Genomic DNA, 12,639 nt, shown 5'->3' with positions numbered 1-12,639 from the left:
TTAACTTTGTAACTACAGTGGTAAGTGTACTCTGTCAAGAATTCACAAACAGAGCAAAGTGCACTGTTCATTCCAAGAAGCTCCCGCAGCACATGACAGATATGCCAAATAGCTGATTTAACTGAACACTTAAAAATGGGTATTTTACTCCTAAAATGTATGACTTGTTTTTTCATAAATTATTTCTCATCAGGAACAGTCGATTATATTATAGTAAACATATAAGTATGATGATAACTTTGTAGAAACAGACATTTGTTTTTCTTAGCAGGTCACAACACGCAGAATGCACCTCTGTATTTAATTGTGAAGCCAATTCTGTGTTCTTTTTTATCTTTCTATTAAGATATTAATATAATAGAGGGAAACAATCCACGTGGGAAAAATTTATCAAAAAACAAAGATGATGTGACTTACCAAACGAAAGCGCTGGCAGGTCGAAAGACACACAAACATACACACAAAATTCAAGCTTTCGCAACAAACTGTTGCCTCATCAGGAAAGAGGGAAGGAGAGGGAAAGACGAAAGGATGTGGGTTTTAAGGGAGAGGGTAAGGAGTCAGTCCAATCCCGCAAGCGGAAAGACTTACCTTAGGGGGAAAAAAGGACGGGTATACACTCGCGCGCGCACGCACACACACACACACACACACACACACACACACACACACACACACACACTGCTTGTGTCTGTATATGTGTGGATGGATATGTGTGTGTGTGTGTGTGTGTGTGTGTGTGTGTGTGTGTGTGTGTGTGTGTGTATACCCGTCCTTTTTTCCCCCTAAGGTAAGTCTTTCTGCTCCCGAGATTGGAATGACTCCTTACCCTCTCCCTTAAAACCCACATCCTTTCGTCTTTCCCTCTCCTTCCCTCTTTCCTGATGAGGCAACAGTTTGTTGCGAAAGCTTGAATTTTGTGTGCATGTTTGTGTGTCTTTCAACCTGCCAGCGCTTTCGTTTGGTAAGTCACATCATCTTTGTTTTTTGATAAATTTCTATGAAGATAGTTATTCATAACAAATAACTGCCCCCTTGCTTCATGCTACCCTACATCCTCATAATAAGTAGTTTTCATGCATTATGGTGTAGATCATGAAATATTGTGTGAATACACAAATGTCATTGTATACTCATTCCTTCACTGAATTAAAGAGACTTCAACACACCTCACACTGTAACAATTTACAATTTATCTTTTGCAACAGACAAATCTGCTCTTTCCATAAAATGAGAGCAGAAATTGGCTACTTCTCAAGCTACATTTCATGCTGCTTCAATGACAAAGTGAAGGCATACAACTGAGTGGTCCCCATATACACTCCCTTGTTGCATAATAGATGGAGAAATTATAAGATAAACAGCAAGCTTAGCTGAAAGTTATTTGTTTCTTGTTAAAAAAAAAATACAGGTATGAGATGTTGTCTTCCACTGAATCTGAGCCAACGTAACATTTCATTTGACGATAAACTTGCTTTGTCCCACAGCAAAGTTACCTCATGAACTGCCCTCTGCTATGGATACTGTCTCCTCTGCAAGAAGTACAGGATCTATCAACACACATCCATTTGACAGTGAGTGGTGTGTCACTGGGAGGCAGGGCAGACAAAATGAGTTCTTCATAGGTCTCGATTGTACAAGGCTCATGGAGAACTCATGATATTACACCCAACCACCTAACAAGTATGAGAAGATGTCTTACAATGAAACTGAGCCAGTGAAACACACTTCACTTGATGGTACACCTGCTATGTCCTGTGGCACAGAAAGGTTAAGGTCAGTTGACTGTCAGTTGTTCAAATGTATGGGGAATAAAGGTACCACTTAAGGCAATTGCAGCAGGTGATAGGCAGGATTATGCTGTACTATCTGTCCGTATGCCAGAGGCCTCATTCAACATGTTGAAGAGGCTGCTCCAGCAGCATCTAAGGGCACAACGTGCAATTAACAACAGATTGTGATACATACTGGGTGGGTGAGTGGGTAGATGGGTGGTCGGTTGGGACTAAACAGCAATGTCATCAGTCCATCTTTCAAGCAAGGTGTTGTCCTTCTGGAGTTAGTGACATGAACCAGAAACTTTATCGAATTGTGGCAGTATTCAGGAGAGGTAAAACAAGGCACTGAAAGCAATATTGACACTGGATATGACGAATAATGTAAAGGGAGGTGAAAGTACAATAGTCAGGTCAGTTTGAAGGTCAGAGAGCAAAGGTGAGACAAATAACCATGTCAATAAGAGAGTGTGCACAGTCGAGTGTCCCCTGGGGGTCAGCATGTGGTGGAGGGCATCCCTTCCACAACTTTCTCACCCCCGATCCATTATATTCAAAGTGTTAAACATGGGAATAGAAACCAGGTGCCAAAAAAAGGGGGTTAACTGCATCAAAAGTAAGTAAAACAGAGTAAAGGACAGTTGGCAGAAGTTCCAACAGCTGTTTAAATGCTAGATTTGAGAGTAGAAGTCAATTTCTTGGAGTAAATAAAGGTCCCACTCAACTGTCCTTACTTTGTAAACCAACACTGTAAGGAAAGAATCCAAAAGACTATGCTTGGTGTGGAGAGCCAGGAGGAGGGGCATTCCATCATGACCTGAGCTACTGTCTGCAATGCTTCCCAATCACAATGTGAAGGTGGTTCATTATATACAATAAAACTGTAGATAACCAGGTATGACCAATGTGGAGGTAACAAAGAATGGTGAATACCTTCTGGGAGGAATGGAAGGAGTCCATTGCAGCCCTAGACTCTTTGATGGCGCAGAGTTTATTAAAGACAGCAGTAACCCACAGGTGCTGTTTAATTTCTTCAGTGAACAGGTCTTATTTGCATCCTTTAACCTGCCCCCGAGATCGTTAAAGTGAATACTGTGTGATTAATCACTGCTGTAGTCATTTGTCAGTACATTCGCTAGGATACTCACAACTTGGAACCCAAAGAAAGACAACTCAGCAGATAGTACCACTAAGGTCAGAAGAAGATCACGAGTAGCAAATATCACATGGCGACAAGAGTAACATTGATCTATAGCGTAGACATTGCTCACTGTGTCATTACAAATTAAAACACAGTTGAGAGAGATCTGTGTAATACAACATAAGGTTCTATCAATGGCTATCAGCTCTGCAGAAAAAACACTGTATGTTCCTAGCAAAAAATATTGTTTCTGATCAGCACGTGATGTACGGGAATATCCTATACTATGCACAATTTTAGAATCATCAGTGTAAATGACAGGAGCTTCCTGATACTTCTGGAGAACTGAGAGGAACAGAGGATAAAAGTTCGTGCAGGTGATTGCCCCCTTTGATCCTTGGAGTAGATAATTCTAATTCATGGATGGCATACTAAACAAAGAGAAGTGCATAACGATACATGGGGAGCTTATTTTAAGGGGGTACTGAGAGGGAGCATCAAAGGGTCAACACACCTGTATGAAAAAAGCATGAGGGTCAACATCCCTGTATGAAAAAAGCTATCAGTAAGTCATATGATACAGAAATTATTGTGTGGCAACTGCACAAATGAGAAGGAGTTAGTATCATCAGGAATGAAGAGGTAAGGAGACTGTTTACAGGACTAGTCTGGAAGGAGCCAGTCACCAGTTTACTCCTTGACGTACCGTGTACAATAATTTCGAAGACAAAGGTGCCACTGAACAATAAAACTGGCAATGATGGTCCAGTCGGGATGAAATGAGGGCCCAGCAAATATTAGATAAAGTAGTGCAATTCACATCTGAAGAGGTGTGTGCAAGGAAGCAGAGAGATTTAGCTTTTGCATGCAGCTAGTTTTACATAGACAAATGTACGCAGCTATGTCAGAATTTTATCAAAGAGGAGCCCCAAAAAGCGGAAGGGACTGCACAAAAACATCTATGCTCTGGGTACCCTGGAGTTTTGGGTCAATACGAACCACGGTACAACAAATACAGATTGAAAGCTATAAAAAAATGTGAAAGTTATCAACATACAGCTCGATAGTAATCATTAGTCCAGGGCCGGCCACAAGTGCAGCAGGGGCGGGTTGCGGGCGGGCCAAGACCCTGCCTGTTTCTCATAAGTACCGAGAACAGCACTAAATTTCAGGTAGCACTGCACTGCGAAATTTTTCAGATGGCACAGCTCTCCAAGTTTGTCAGAATTGTGCTGTCAGCACTATTCAACCTCTGCTATTTCTTCGTGGTACAAAGAGTGTTCACAGGTCGAATGGCTGTTTGCACAAAAAGAGGCAGCTTAGCAATCTATCGTCACAGTCATTCAAAATGAATGGGAGTGTCAGAAGGGTGGTACGAGAGCAATTCGTCTAAGTGATGGGTACTGCTTATTTGCTACGAAAGGACATTATAGAACCATGCAGAATGAATGTAAACCTGTGCCAAATTCGCAGGCTTGGAGTAGGTGAAGAAAATGGTTGTACTAATAGTAAAATTTCTGAATTCATACGCATTATTCCATTGTCAGCTGCAGCGTGTGTGTGTGTGTGTGTGTGTGTGTGTGTGTGTGTGTGTGTGTGTGTGTGGGTGGGTGGGTGGGCGGGCACGCGCGCGCGTTTTGGGATCTTATGGGCACCCAGCGGCGAGGTTATCGGCGCCCTGACACTTATTAAAACAAATTACTGTAGAGAAGGACTAAAACTGTCATACATGCATGCACTCGAAATGACCACACAGTTACTCTGTCTCAAGTGCACTAAGACCAATGAGGAGGGAAGATAGTTAATCAAGAAATTAAAATAGAGGGAAAATAAAACACAGAAGAGGTAAAAGAAAAGCACAGGGAAATGTGACTGGCTGACCACTTACAAAAAACTTGGGTGAGCTAGCCAGCCTGTTGACACATTAAAAACATCTCCCCAAAATCTTGTTAGAAATGTTGGACAATTCACAAAACTTTAAAACACGAACCACATTACATAAAATAAACTACAGATCCGCCTGCAAATAAAATCCAGTCCAATAAAATGGGCGCACCGTATCTGCACGCCACAACATCACACATTGGAAAGTCCTCTGGCTGGAGTAAAAATCCATGTGTCATAGGGCTGTGACCTAGTGAAGACAAGTAAGAAGGACCTCGGCCCATCGACATGGCTGGAAGGAAGTACTCCATGGCCGAGTTGTGGGCTTGACGACACGATGCTTGTTGTCTGCCACTTCTGGCCACTTGTCTTCCCACTGACACAGGACTTTATTCCTCAAAAGTGAGGTGAGAGCATGCAGGGGTATAGCACACCAAAAGACCTGACGATCACGACACGCCTCCCTGGCTGCTTGATCTGCCCTTTCGTTCCCCGCAATTCCCACGTGCCCTGTTACCCAGCAGAAAGACAGCTCCTTCCCCAGTTGCTTTAGTTGGAGGAGGGAATCCTGGATATTCTGGATTACTTTATCTGCTGGGTACAAATGTTGAAGAGAGTAAAGGGCATACAAAGAATCTGAACAGACGAGAAATCTAACACTGGGAGAATTTCTCATCTGCTCCAGTGCCCGCAAGATTGCATATAATTCTGCGTTGAAGACGGTAAATTCAGGAGGCAGTCTGACTTCAGGACACGATCCGGGAAAACAACAGAGCAACCAATGGAGTCACCCTGGTTAGACCCATCCGTAAAAACAGCTACATGGTTGCAGTACTCAGATAAAACGGCAGAAAATACTGTATTAAAAACAAAAGCAGAAGTGCTCTCTCTCCAGTACTGCACCAAATCTAAAATCACTCTGGGCCTTTTCAGTAACCAGGGCTGCAGACAGTCAAAACCCTGGATTTGAGGTTGGACTGGCACCACACCGAGTGACTCCAGTACACACTGTACACGGACCCGAAATGGCATTGTGGCTTGTGGAAGGCGCTCCAGATGTGGACGAACAACAGCATGGTGTGCGGGTGAAGTTGGAGCTGCAAGGAACTTACACACTTGTCTCACCATGAGGAGCTGGTGCCGGATGGTAAATGGCAGTTCCCCTGCCTCAGCACAGAGACTGGGTATGGAACTGGTCTGATAAGCACCTGTGGCCAGCCGAATCCTCTCATTTTGGACAGCATCAATTATCTGCAAATAAGTGGGCCTCGCTGACCCATACACCGTACACCTGTAGTCCAGCAGCGAACCCACAAAAACGAGATAAAACTGGAGGAGATGTGCCCTGTCTGCTCTACAAGACCTGTGGCTAAGGCACTCCATGGTGGTGGCTTCTGTTCCAACAACACACCATCCAGTAGGTGAATGCAGATGGGGAAGTGGTCACTGGAATGGAGGTCATCAATGAACTCGCAGTGAAAAGAGGCAGTGATGATTGGAGAGCAAAGATAGGTCAATGGCTGAAAATGACCCAGTAGCAACACAGACATGAGTCTGAATACTAGTGTAGATGCACAGCTCTCAAGATGTAAGGAGGCTCTCCAAGACTCGACCCTGAGGGCGAGTAGAGGTTGAGCCCCACAGGACATGATGGGGATTGAAGTCTCCCAAGAGGAGAAATGGCCGGAGGAGTTGTTCCATGAGATCTGTGAGAGCCTCAGAGTGTACTGCATTAAGTGGAGGTAAGTAAAGAGACCAAACTGTAAGTCTCTGATGTGCATGAATTTCAACTGCAACTGTGTGCAGGTTAGTATCAGGGGGAGAGCAGAGGAGTGGTGCCTATTATTGACGAACATGCAACCCCTCCTTTGGCCCTTTCCCCAGTCATGTCATCATTGCGATATAGTGTATAGCCCCTTAGTACAGAAGCATCAGATACATTTAAATGTGTTTCCTCTAAACATAAGCACGGGTGATGCTGCTGTGTTAGGAGTTTCAGTTCCTTCATATGTGTCCTAAATCCATTTATGTTCCACTGTATAATGGGAGCCATCTATCAGGGTGGTAGTACTTTCATCCTGACTTTATGCCAGGGAGGGAGCCCACAATGGGTGGAGCCTCAGTTCTGGGGTGAGATGATTGCTCCAGTCCGACACCAACCTCTATCGCCTCTGAAGAAGATTTGAGAGAGACGTCAGATAGAATGACATCGACATCATGCGGACTGTGTACTGCCTGTCTCCTTCAGCAGGTGATTCTTCGACTTCAATTTTGATTTTTTGGTCTGAGACAGCTTTGGGAGCCACTACCTCAGAAGTGGTATGGGGTGTAGCCGTGCTGGGCAGTAGAGGGGCAGGAAGGTCCACAATGTCAACAACCACGGCCTTGCCTGACGTCTGGGGGGGGGGGGGTTCAAAGGAACTGCAGCAGCACATGTGCATTGACAAACGCAGGTGCTAAGGCTGATAGTAGCAACCTCCGTTTGTGTAGCAGCATCTGTTTTTAGGACTGGCTGTTTCAGAATGGAAGAAAAGGATGCAGCAAATGTGGGTGGCGACATGGATTTGTACAGCTTCTTGGCTTCACCATACGGGATGTGCTTTGTCGTTTCGATCTCCTGGATCTTCTGCTCCCCAGAGCAGTTGACATACTTTGGAGCAGAGGAGCAACCAACACCTTCATTGGTGGCTTTACCATGTTTCCCGAAAATGGCTTCTCCTTTACAGCCCAGAGTAGTGTGTCCAAAGTGCTGGCATTTAAAAAACTGCACTGGATTTGGGTAATAAGGTCGTACACTGAGACGTAGGAAACCTACCTTCAAATGCTCTGGTAGTCAGACTCTTTTATCCTCACGATAAAAGAGTCTGACTTTACGAGATCGCCATCTACCCGTTTCATAAAGTGTTGCATGTCGACAATGCCTTCCTGGGCCATTCGGCTTTCGGTTATTTCAGTAGTCAACTATACCCCAGCAAGTCATAACACCTTTGCTGTAGTTCAAGGTGTTTTGCAATTCAGTTTCTATCGCATACTCTGAGGCATTGGGCTTGCTGAAGGTTCTTGACTCGTTGGGAGAGAGATGTTTCAACCAACAGGGTCCCATTGCGCAAGTACTTAACAGATTTTAAGGTGCCAGCAATGCCTTCTAACCTTTTCTGTATGTAAAATGGCAAAACTTTTTCAAAACTCCCCTCTTTTCTTTTAGCTACAAGAAACACATTCTGCAAAACAGCATGCATTCTGTTACTAGTGACTGAATCAGGACGACTGGGTACATGAGCCCTCTTGTTAGACTGGGTGTCGGCACCTTCCAGTGGCCCACCCTTTCCACTGGGAGGCGGCAAAGAAAATTTCAGAGGATCCATTTTGGTCCCATGAGCAGCTAGGAAAAGGGTCCACTCAGACAGAGCCCCATGTGCCCTAGTAAGCATTATACAACTGAGGTGTGGCAGGTTCCCCAGATGTTGCCCATTAATGACTGTTTCACCTCAACAGCCATGCATCCCATCAGTGCGCAGCACACCTTGATGTTGAGGATTTTTTTATAGAGGTTTATTCCGTCCTCGCAATCTGGGCAGTCAAGCCTAGATCCCCATTCCCTGAGAAACACAATGTTTCACTGCAGCGCCGCACAGCAGTAGCTGAAGCATGCCCAGAGCTTACGATGACAGAGGACTGGCAGTGCTTACCAGTCCCCAGTTCAGGAACTGCAGGGTGGCCAAGCCTGTACCCGGCAAATGAATGCCGAGCCCCTGACAGCTGCAAGCCTTTGCACGGAGCTGCTTAAAAGTGATGATGGTGATGTGTGAAGGATTTCACTTGAGATGTCGTGGGGTCTTTGATGGTTCTGAATAGCTGTTGCAATATCTTTGGGCCACCACGGTACCAACTGTTGATGTAGGGAGTCCGTAAAGAGGGACAGCAGTTTCAGTGGCACAAGGGATCACAATGAGAAGTCTCCATGAAGTCATTGGTTGGAATTTATTGAATTAATGTGAATTCTTTGACATCAGCTGTATTAGATATAGAAGTACCACCTATTAGTGATATGAAAATTTATCAAATTTATCATTGGTGCAATGTGACAGAGGAGGGACCAAGACAATGGCAAAGGTACACAACTGCCAACTGGTCCTCAGGAGAGCCCAAAATGCCAACTGATCCATCGCACAGTGACAAGGAATTACAGGATCACCAGAAAGTGATCACTACCACAAAAACTGACATATAGTGACCACGAATCCTAAGGTTAATAGCTGAAATAGTGTCATGTGTAGCACTGAAGTGAGTAGGTGTACCATCGCTGAGACGGCAGAGATCAAGATAAAAAAGAAACAGGCCAAAAAGAAGGCCCCTACCGGACAAAATGGTACTTTCCCACAGGAAGGTGGCGGTGCAGTGAAGTACCAAAGTAGGAGAAAGGGAGGGAGGCAGGTGAGGCAGAGTGTTGTTGGATTCAAATGATGATCTCTAAAGTATGTCAGTGCTATGCCAGGAAGTAAATGAAGGTTGCAAACTGACTGCTGGGATCGTTCACACTCTTATTGCTATTACTTCCATTGTGGTACAGAGGGGATTCCACTCACTAACAAAATCTGTGCGAACCAACACGTGCCCCTCCAGATGCTCCCTCAGGGCCACCACATTTCTGACACAATGCACAGTAACCTCAAAGGACTGGATGATAATCATCAGTAAAATGCATTTCTTGGTGAGCAACACTGACCACAGAACTCGAGGAGATTATTTGTTGCAGTTCTGGCAGGTGACAATAATATCTTTTGCAGTTCCATTGACTTGTATGTTACAAGTGTCATGGTTAGGTATGAAGCAACCAAGAGGACAGGTCACTTTCCAGGATCACTGTCTGTCACTACAGGTATGGAACAACGTTGACAAACATACATTTAGGTTCCAAATGTGCGAGGAATTTGGTGTCTCAGAGGTCAATCTAATAGCCTTCTACATTCACAGCTACATGACTATTCTGCAGTTCACACTTACATGCCTGGCAGAGGATTCTTTGTACCACCTTCAGACAATTTTTCTACTGTCCCAATCTCTATCAGCACATGGTTAAAATTAAAATTTAGGTCTTCCTGCACAAGCTCCGATTTTTATTATGATGATTGTTTCTCCCTATGTAGACTGGCAGCAATAAAGTATTAACAAATACAGAGAAGAAAGCTGGTGACTGAAATTTCGTGAAAATATCTCATCACAATGAAAACAACTTTGTTTTAATGATTGGCATCCCAACTAGCTTACCATATCCGTGACACTCTCCCCCCTAGATCACAATAATACAAAATGGGCTGTCCTCCTTTGAACTTTTCAAATGTCCTCTGCCAATTCTATCTGGTAAAGATCCCAAACTGCAAAATAACACTCTTGTGGAAGAAGAACAAGTGTTGTATAACATCTCTTTAGCAGACCCATTGAGTTTTCTAACTGCTCTGCTAATAAAACACATTCTTTGGCTTGCCTTCGCCACAACATTATCTATGTGACCATTACAACTTAAGTTGGTCATAATTGTACTTTCTAGGAACTTAGTCAAATTGACAGCCTTTAAATTTGTGAGATTTTATCATGTCCTGATATTTCTGCTTTTTCTCTTTAGCTCTTTAACTACTTGGACAGTAAGGAACCTTGCAAGGGCTTATCTGCTGCAGGGGTAGGAGCTAAAGAGGTGAGGCTTGCAGTGCATGACTCCTTCACCCACTGGCCGATGTACAGTTACTGGTCTGTAGATTTCTGATGCCACATACAGAAAAATTATTCTCCCTAAGTGTGTCTCTAAGACAGAGCCATGGCCACCTGGTTTTATGGTTACTGCCCGGAGTGATCCTAAATGGGCAGCATGAGCAAGGAAGTAAAAAGTCAGATATCAATCATGAGTTCCCTGTATAGTTACCAGGACTACTACTTTTGTAATGGGTACCTGACAACACACCACACGGGCTGGCTACCATTGTGGTTATTGGGTGACCTTCACCACATGGCCCATTTATTGAAAAGGAGATCAAACCTGAGTGTGGGACCCACACATTAGCTAAAACTGAAATAATACACAAACAAAATCAATAGAGATCAAGTGTAAGAAAAGTTGGTTGGTTTAAAAGAGGGGGGGGAGGGACCAAACTGCTAGGTCATCGGTCCCTCATTCCGATTAAAATAATTCCACAAGGGTGTAGTAAAATAATCGAGACACACAAAACACAGCTGGAAGAAAAGAGAAAACCACAAGTATGGCAGAAGGGCAACAAACACTAAAATGGGCAAAATCGGACGAGAAAACCAGAGAGGGAAGAAAGAAACATGTAGAAAAGATCAAAACAAGAGAGCAGATTACCATGGCTGGCTGAATAAAAAGGAGAAGCCAGCCACTCTGCAACACACTAAAACCTCCTCCCTAAAAGCACTAGGGGGCAGGACACAAAGAGGAGAAAGGACATGCGCTAAAACTTAGACCAAATGATAAAACCCACCCTCATGAGTAAAATGTAAAACAAAAGCTGCTGTTGAGGCATTGTCGCCCAACACCAAAGGTAGGATGCTGGGAAAGTTAAAAGTCCACCGCAGAGCGGCTAGAAGTGGGAAGTCCAGCAAGAGGTGGACGACCATCATTTGTGAGCCACAGCGACACTGAGGTGGGCCCTCGCGATGGAGAAGGTAACCATGCGTTAGCCACGTATGGCCAATGCGGAGCCGGCAGAGGACAACTGATTCCCTGTGAGAGGACTGCATGGAAGACTTCCACACATTCCTAGTCCCCTTGATGACACGCAGTTTGTTGTGCGTGCTATTATGCCATTCCGTCTCCCAAAGACGGAAAACCCTGTGATGTAAGACCGAATGCAGGTCAGTTTTGGAGATGCCTATCTCCAAAAGCTGTTTCCGCGTCGCCTGTTTGGCCAGCCTGTCGGCAAGTTTGTTGCCGAGGATTCCGACGTGTCCTGGGGTTCACACAAACACCACAGAATGGCAGGACTGTTCCAGGGCATAGATGGACTCCTGAATGGACGCTACCAGAGGGTGGCGAGGGTAGCACTGGTCGATAGCTTGTAGGCTGCTCAAGGAGTCAGTACACAGGGGAAATGACTCGCCAGGGCATAAACGGATGTACTCAAGAGCACGAGATACGGCTGCCATCTCCGCAGTGAAAACACTGCAGCCAACTGGCAAGGAGTGCTGCTCAATATGTCCTCCATGAACATATGAGAAAAGCCTACATGACCATCAGCCATTGAGCTGTCAGTGTAAACCACTTCAGAGCCCCGGAACACGTCAAGAATCGAGAGGAAGTGACAGCGGAGAGCAGCGGGGTTAACAGAGTTCTTAGGGCCATGCAAAAGGTCCAGACAAAGCTGTGGCCGAGGCATACACCATGGAGGCATACGTGAACAGACCGCAAGTAGAGGTGGTAAAGGAAAGGACTCCAGTTCGGAGAGAAGGGACCACATGCAAACCGCAATCGTTAGCCCCTATCTGGGCTGCCGATGTGGCAGATGGACTGCTGCGGGCAGGAAAAGGAGACTGTAATTTGGATGCTCAGGGGAACTATGAGCGTGTGCTGTGTAACTGGCGAGCAGTTGCACACGTCTGATCTGCAGTGGAGGGACAACACCCTCCACCAGTACACTGGTCACCGGACTCGTCCTAAAAGCTCCTGTCACTAATCGAACCCCACAGTGGTGCACAGGATCGAGTAAACGCAATGAGAAGGTGCTGCAGAACCATAAACTACACTCCCATAGTCAATTCGGGATAGGACAAGGGCTCTCTAGAGCTGCAGCAGCATTCAGCGATCTGCACCCCAATTGGTGTTGCTCAGGC

At 45.0% G+C, this 12,639-nt stretch overlaps 1 protein-coding gene across 2 annotated transcripts in view; it reads right to left on the bottom strand.

The window, feature by feature from the left end:
• The window catches only part of LOC124545296 (CD2 antigen cytoplasmic tail-binding protein 2 homolog), an 84,770-nt gene that overhangs the window by 55,019 nt on the left and 17,112 nt on the right, over nucleotides 1-12,639 (bottom strand). The window lies entirely within an intron of this gene.

The sequence above is a fragment of the Schistocerca americana genome, chromosome 8 (genome assembly GCF_021461395.2).
Source record: "Schistocerca americana isolate TAMUIC-IGC-003095 chromosome 8, iqSchAmer2.1, whole genome shotgun sequence".
In the NCBI taxonomy this organism is placed as follows: domain Eukaryota; kingdom Metazoa; phylum Arthropoda; class Insecta; order Orthoptera; family Acrididae; genus Schistocerca; species Schistocerca americana.
This window is presented reverse-complemented; position numbering and strand designations above follow the sequence as displayed.